This window comes from Vigna radiata, chromosome 6, assembly GCF_000741045.1.
Source record: "Vigna radiata var. radiata cultivar VC1973A chromosome 6, Vradiata_ver6, whole genome shotgun sequence".
Lineage (NCBI taxonomy): Eukaryota > Viridiplantae > Streptophyta > Magnoliopsida > Fabales > Fabaceae > Vigna > Vigna radiata.
Window position 1 is genome coordinate 36,337,951 of NC_028356.1, and position 7,934 is coordinate 36,345,884.

Genomic DNA, 7,934 nt, shown 5'->3' on the forward strand with positions numbered 1-7,934 from the left:
ATTATTAGTATTATTATTATTAACATCATTATTAGTATTATTTTTTTTAGTATTAGTATTATTATTATTAGTATTATTATTATGAATATTATTTTTATTTTTAGTTTTATTATTATTATTACTATTATTATTATTGTTATTATTATTATTATTAGTATTATTATTCTTACTACTACTCTTATTATTAGTATTATTATTATTACTATTATTATTATTTCTTTATTATTATAGTATCATTATTATTGTTATTATTATTGATATTTTTATTATTATTATTTTTACTATCATTATTATAACTATTATTATTGTTATTGTTATTATTATTATTATTATTGTTTTTATTAGTATTATTATTTTTATTAGTATTATTATTATTTTTAGTATTATTATTATTATTTTTATTATTATTATTATTATTAGTATTAGTAGTAGTATTATTATTATTACACTACAAAAATAATAGTTGGGGTTTATTTTTGGAGGTTTTATAAAACCCCTTGAATTTTCGGCGGATTTTTCGAAAAACCCCCCAAAATTTCTCACGGTTTGTAGAAACCGCACCTAGATTATGATTTTTTATTTTCTTGAATGCATTACAGCCTATAATTATTCTAAAATTTTTTAATTCCCGCTTTCTTATCTCTTTCAAATCGCGATTTGCTAATATTTTTTTTTTTCTTTTCCTTCCTGTCTCTCCCAATCGAAGCACAAATCTCCACTGTGTGAGGACGAAACCCACCCTCACGCATCCATCTTCACCAACCTGCATCTGAACAAACCAACAGCGGCGTCGCTTCGTCTTCTCCACCACAGATCTCACCATCAGTCTGATGCCGCTGTGACGAACCAGCAACCACCTACCATCTTCTTCATTGCAACCAACAGGAAAACCTATTCACGCAGTACCACCACGAGCCACCTCCGAGGTTCGTTCCACCAAAGTCCCAGCCACTCATCGTAGCTCCAAGATTCGCGACCACCATTAGCACCAAACCTAGCCACTGCGAAACCTGCAGGAAATCACAGCAAGATCATCTCGCCACCACTGAATCACGAGTCATTTATCGTCTTCCTCGCACAACCTCCAAACCTACATCTCAGATTGCAGGTAATTTTCATCTTTCCTTTTTTTTTTTTGTTTTTATTTTGCAGTAGAATGATGGAGGACGAGAATAGATTTAGGGTTTCATTTTTGACAAAAACGGCAAAGAATTTAGGTTTTTACTCTTGATTTTTTGGTAATTGATTTAGGGTTTTCTTGGATTGGTGTTGGTGTGGCTGCTGGAATGGTTGGTGAGGCCAGGCCCGGATTGAAAAGAAAGTTAAAGGTATTTTCACCTCCCTCTCTCTCCTTTCATCAACCTATGTGTTATTTTAGTCCTTTGAATTGCCAATAATGTGCCAATAATGTGCCGAAAGCTTTCGACACAACCTTTGTTTTTTGGAAACCATTTCTGAGTCTCCTAAAGGGCATTGTTTTGTTATTTTGCTAGGGCTCAGCTTGAGCTTGATTTGTTGCCAATTTCCTTTTATTTGTTGTTTCACGTTACTGATTATTGTTCTTGATGTCTCCAGCTCAACTTGTGTGGTTCAAAGATGAAAGCAAAGTTGTCTGCATACCTGTTATTGTAGTTGTAAGTTGTCAAACTTGTTTCTGTTGTCTGTTGGCTAAATTGATTTGGGCTTCTTTTTTTTTGGTTTGGACGAAAATTAGATTATGCAAATTAGCAATAGTCTTTTGTGTCTAATCAATGTTGTTCCTTATGCAATTTAGGAAGTTTTATATTAGTCTTGCTGCATTTTTATTTTGGATCTTGCTATTATATCAGAATTATATATGCAGAACAATTCCATAATCACATTCCTGATTCGATTGCAGATAGATCAGAACAATATCACAGGACCTATACCTTTATCATTTGCAAAACTAAACACCACTGTACATTTGTAAGGTTCTCTACAATGATACTTCACTTTAAAAATTTGTTACTTGAATTTTTCTCTGTTTGTTTTCTACCTTCGTTATTCTTTCTCAAGAAACGAAATAAAAATAGTGCTTTCCCCTACTAGAGCAGTCACATGAACAACAATTCGCTTAGTGGGCAAATACCACCACAACTTTCCAGCTTAGGAAGCCTTCTTCACCTGTAAGTTATTTGGTGACGTGATTGCAGTTATTGACATATTTTTCTTGGTTTTATTTATCGTCCATTTGGCAAGCCTATATATTGTTGACAAGATATATTTCTGGACTTGCAGTCTTCTTGACAACAACAACTTTACAGGAGATCTTCCCTCTGAGCTCTCTCAGATGCCAAGCTTAAAGATTTTGTATATTGTTATTTGTTGCATAGCAAATTATATATACTCTTCATTGATTTGACAAAGGTTTCCAAATCAGCAATCAATTTATTTGTCTGTGAGTACTTTTCATCAAGTGCAACATTGACATCAATCAATTTCATATGAACACGCTCTTCACGCCACACTTCAGCTATCTGCAACATCTTCCTAACTTGGTATCAGCTAACTCGTTAACCAGTCTGGAATTGACAATTTCAATCCTCTGGCGGCTTTTCCTTTCTCCACTCAACTCTGATTTAATGTCATCAACATAAGCACGAATTTTCTCATGCTCTCTGCTTCGCCTTGAGGCCCTGTCTTCACCCACTTTCTTCAAGAAAAAGTTTCTTTTTGGAGGAGTGGCGCTCAGTCTCAAGCTCCTGAATCTGTGCACGAGCCTACTCTAGTTCAGCTTCAAGAGCAGATACAGCAGAAGCATTACTAACCTTTTGGTCAAGAAGTTTCATTTGACTCTAGATATTTTGCACCTCATCTGATGTTTTTAAACAAACAGGATCCCAGTTTGTTGCACCCTCCATTGTAGTACTTTGTAGATAATTTTTTATTTTATTTTTTAATAATTTTAATAGCCATGTGTTAAACAAAAAAGGTTGATATGATACGGTGCAGGTTAAACAAAAAAGATGAAATAGAAGAAGAGATGAAGAGTGGTGTGGGCTCCCGTCAAGTGTAAAGGTCGTTGCATATTGGTAAATGTGCATCTATTTTCTTTAATAGTCATCATTTTGAAACAGGCAAGAACAACTATTTATGTTTGTTGTTTGTTTGCATAGGTGGCACCAAAGCCCAATACTTTCATGCCATTTGGTAGTGGAGTGCATGCCTGCCCTGTCAATAATTTCAGTATCACTCACACAGACAAGTATGTTTTCAAAATTATATTACTACTATCTTTTAATTGGATAACTTTTATTTCATATTAAAAGTCAATTTTTTTAATTCAAACAGAGCCAATAAGATAATTGTTGTCTGCTTGTTGTCGACCATTTAAACTTTGTTTTGGAGGTGAATGTTTCATGTGTATATTTCATCCTCATCAGTTCCTGAGCTAGTCTCCATGTATATTTCATCTTTTGAATCACTTTCCTTATTAGTCTCTCTTAAATATAGTTCTGGTTTTATTATGACTGTTTCTAAATATTAATATGGTTGATTCTCATGAATGAGTTTCATTTATTTTGGATTTTATGGTGTTGTCTTGTTTGTTGCCATGTTCACCGAAAATGGTATCTATAATAAGCTTGGTGCATAGATAAGAAATTATGTTCGAATTCTATTGATTTTTGCCATATCTCACTTTAAAGAGAACTTGACCAGAAATTTGGAATATATTGATTAATGGACGTATCTTGTTATAATTAGAATATATTTGCATCAAAGTAGGGTAGTCTTATGTGCTTAGAATTAGTTGTCTATGATTAATGGATGTATCTTATTATAATTAGTTTATGGGGTTGGTAGCAGTAAAATTCATTTCGGGTATATGATCTGCATATTGTTATTTAAGAATTTAATGTGTAAAGATAGTTATTACGCTGACCTTATAGTCTTAACAGTGGTGTGGCTTAATGGCAGGGGATAGGGTGTATTAATATTTGGTCCAGGTAAATTTGATTAATTAAAGTTTAGGGTAGTCATCGTAAAGTGAAAATATGGTTAGTAAATGAAATTAGGTGCAAAAACTGTTAATGTGCAAATATAGGTAAAAACCTAATATGAATCTTATGGTGCAGACCTGAACCTAATAATATTAATCCTATTGTGCTATTAATTCTCATCAACATAAGCAACTCGAAGAGCCTCATATTTTTGCATTAGATACAAAATTGATTTGTGAAAAGGATATATTGATTAATAAAAGTAAAAAATTGAGCTATCACTGCATTTACATGACCAAAGGCAAGAATCTCTCATCTTTTCCTTAGTATGCCAAATTCATCCTTTTTTAATCCATCCCATCTACCCCACAATTATTATTATTATTTTTTTGTTGAAAAGCATTGCATTTATACACTCCATTCCATTAGCTTTACCCAATAATTAGACCTTTTGTTGATATTTTACTCGATGAAATCAATAAATTGTAGAAATATTAACTTCATAATAACGTTTTAATGTTTTGTGTCTGTTTACTTATTTTTTTTTTAATTTCTTTATAGTGTATGATGATTAGCTACTTACAATATGTGTCTTGTTCTACTTCTAATTATTATTCCCATTTGACTAAAGAAAAGATATTCTGATTCCTGATGGTAAAAATAAGCTTTTTTCATCTTCAGCCTTGCAAAGGCACCATGCAGTACTGCAGGCATTAGCATTGGAAGAGGATGATGTTCACAAACGAAAGATGAAACATTACTTGACGAGGAAGGCTTGGCCAGGTAGGCTATAGTTATGCATAATAAATTGAGCATTTTGTTGAGTTTGAATATCATACCGTAATAGAGATGTCTATACAATGCATTTTTTGTGGTAAATTCTTCATATTTAAATCACTTATTTGTAATATTTCTATGTGTGAAATAGGAAGAAATCTCCCTTGTGTGTTAAATACACACATAGGGTTCTCTATTTATAATAAAAGAAATATGGGTTAAGCCCAAATATAAATGAATATGTAAGAATAAAATAAAATAAGAACAATGTTTCCCTAATAAACATATAGGGACTATATTTCCCTTATTAATATAAACTAAATATAATATCTCTAATACTCTCCCTCAAGCTGGAGCATACAGATTGTATGGACCAAACTTGGAATAAATAAGCTCAATTTGAAATATATGATCTGTCTTCAAGAGTGTGTGACAAATAGATGTGCAATCACATATCGACAAACAACTGACATCAATTTATGGATAGTAGTAAACAACTGCGAAACTTCAAATAACACTATGAAACTTCAAGTGGGATGACTTTGACAAAGGAGAACAATGACAAACTCCAGGGACTGGATTGCCATCAAGTAAGGATGGGGCTTGAATCAAAACTACAGGGATTGCCATCATTGACTGATGGAGCCTGTAGTGGCTAAAAACGACAAAACTACCGGGAATGCCATCATTGACTGATGGGGCCTGTAGTGGCTAGAAGCGACAAAACTATAAGGAATGTCATCACTGATTGATTACCGAGAAAATCGATACATGGAAAGTATTTAGCGCCGCCATAACCCTACCTTCTTTTAATTCTTTTTTCGATTTTGCTCTTTCGTGGCCCTTAAATTACAGTTATACCCTTCTGGTTATGAGAGCTTCCAACCGGCGCAAGCTAGAGCCACCGAGTCGAAGCTCTTCTTCACTACTCGGCTTCCCTCGTCACAGATATTGTCGGTACTGCCAATTGAAATAGAGATTCGTCGAGCCAGTCGAACAAACACTTCTCAAAGTCCATCTTTACCCTTTCCTGTAAATATTCTTTCTTTTTTACTTAACGGTTCGTAACCAAGATGCAAAACTTGAAGAACAACCGCAACGGCCAGGCCGAGCCTCACCGTCGGGGGAAGTTAACAAACAAATCCTCTTCCTTTCACAGTCACTCATCGTCAACCGCTGGCATGCTGGGCACATCAATTAGATGGCCAATGATGGTGCCAGAACTTTTGCTAGTCACAAAAAACCACTAAAAACACTTATAAACTCCTCAAAAACCATTATAAAGCCTTAAAAATCACCAAAAATGCTTAAAAACACTTATAAACACCTCAAAAACCACTATAAACCCTTAAAAACCACTAAAAACCCATAAAAACATATAAACCTCTTAAAAACTATTATAAACCCTTAAAAACCACTAAAAACCCCTAAAAATACTTACAAATATCTCAAAAGTCACTATGAACCATTGAAAACCACTAAAAACCCTGAAAACACTTATAAATCCCTAAAAAACTACTATAAGTCCTTAAGAACTACTAAAAACCCCTAAACAATCTTATAAACCTCTTAAAAACCATAATAAACCCTTAAGAACCCCTAAAAACTTATAAACCCCTCAAAAACCACTATAAACCCTTAAAAACCACTAAAAAACCTAAAAACACTTATAATCCCCTAAAAAACAAATTTAAACCCTTAAAAACCAGTAAAAATCCTTAGTAACCCTTATAAACCCTTAAAAACAACTAAAAACCCCTTAAAACACTTATAAACTCAAAAAGAATCACAAAAAATCCTTAAAAATCATTAAAAACCCCTAAAAACACTTATAAATCCCTCAAAAACCAACATAAATCCGTTAAAGCCACTAAAACCCCCTAAAAACACGTATAAACTCCTAAAAAACCATTATAAACCCCTAAAAATCACTAGAAACCCTAAAGACACTTATAAACTCATTAGAAACCATTATAAACCCTTAAAAACCACTAGAAACCCCTAAAAACACGTATAAAGTCCTCAAAAAACCATTATAAATCCCTAAAAATCACTAGAAATCCCTAAAGACACTTATAAACCCATCAAAAACCATTATAAACCCTTTAAAACCACTAAAACCCTTAAAAACACTTATAAACCCCTCAAAAACTATTATAAAGCCTTCAAACACACTAAAAACCTCTAAAAACACTTATAAACCTCTCAAAAATCACTATAAACCATTAAAAACCACTAAAAAGCCCTAAAAGAATTTATAAATGCTTCAAAAACCACTAAAAACCCTTAAAAATTTGAACCTTTAGTCCCCGTTTTTAAAAATGTCAACCTTTAGTCCCTATGATATGAAAAATGTATCAAACCATATTTTAAAAATGTCAACCTTTAGGACAAAAAAAGGATTTAAACCTATTTTTAAACTATATTAAGTTAACCTACATTTATCTAGTTGTTAAGAGAAACTTTCCAAATAATATTTATTATCTTACCAAAAATAAAATCTTTGAAACAAAATTTATATAGGTAGAGTCTATCTTTGATAAAATTTATTTTGGGTAGAGCCTATCTAGGGTAGAGCCTATATGGGGTAGAGCCTATCTAGGATAGAGTCTATTTGTGGTAGAGCCTATCTGGGGTAGAACATATCTGGGGTAGAGCCTATATGGGGTAGTGCCTATGTGGGGTATAACCTATCTGGGGTATAACCTATCTGGAGTAGAGCCTATTTGTGGTAGAACTTATCTGGGGTAGTGTCTATCTGGGGTAGTGTCTATTCAGGGTAGTGTCTATCTAGGGTAGTGTCTATCTGGGGTAGTGTCTATCTGGGGTATAACCTATCTGGGGTAGAGCCTATCTGGGGTAGAGCCTATCTGGGGTAGAGCCTATCTGGGGTAGAGCCTATCTGGGGGAGAACCTATCTGGGGTAGAACCTATCTGGGGTAGAACCTATCTGGGGTAGAACCTATCTGGGGTAGAACCTATCTGGGTAGAACCTATGTGGGATATAACCTATTTGGGGTAGAGACTATCTGGGGTAGTCTATCTGTGGTAGAGCTTATCTGGATTAGAGCCTATCTGGGGTAGAGCCTATCTGGGATAGTGCCTATCCCTATCTAGGGTAGAGCCTATCTGGGGTAGAGCCTATCTGAGGTAGAGCCTATTTGGGATATAACCTATCTGGGGTATAACCTATCT

At 33.8% G+C, this 7,934-nt stretch overlaps 1 non-coding gene across 16 annotated transcripts in view; it reads left to right on the forward strand.

Annotated features, from left to right (window-relative positions):
• The first annotated feature begins 581 nt into the window (after positions 1–581).
• Positions 582–7,934, forward strand: part of LOC106764827 — a 16,861-nt gene continuing 9,508 nt past the window's right edge. For 2 of the 16 annotated variants that reach the window (XR_001375988.2, XR_002668332.1), the window contains exons 1-8: positions 588–1,108; positions 1,252–1,328; positions 1,576–1,634; positions 1,880–1,947; positions 2,071–2,147; positions 2,260–3,053; positions 3,138–3,226; positions 4,644–4,745. This is a non-coding gene — a transcript (uncharacterized LOC106764827). Of the gene's footprint in view, positions 1,109–1,251; positions 1,329–1,575; positions 1,635–1,879; positions 1,953–2,070; positions 2,148–2,259; positions 3,054–3,137; positions 3,227–4,643; positions 4,746–7,934 lie in introns of all 16 variants that reach the window. The other 14 variants (XR_002668345.1, XR_002668338.1, XR_002668341.1 and 11 more) reach the window with 14 other exon arrangements.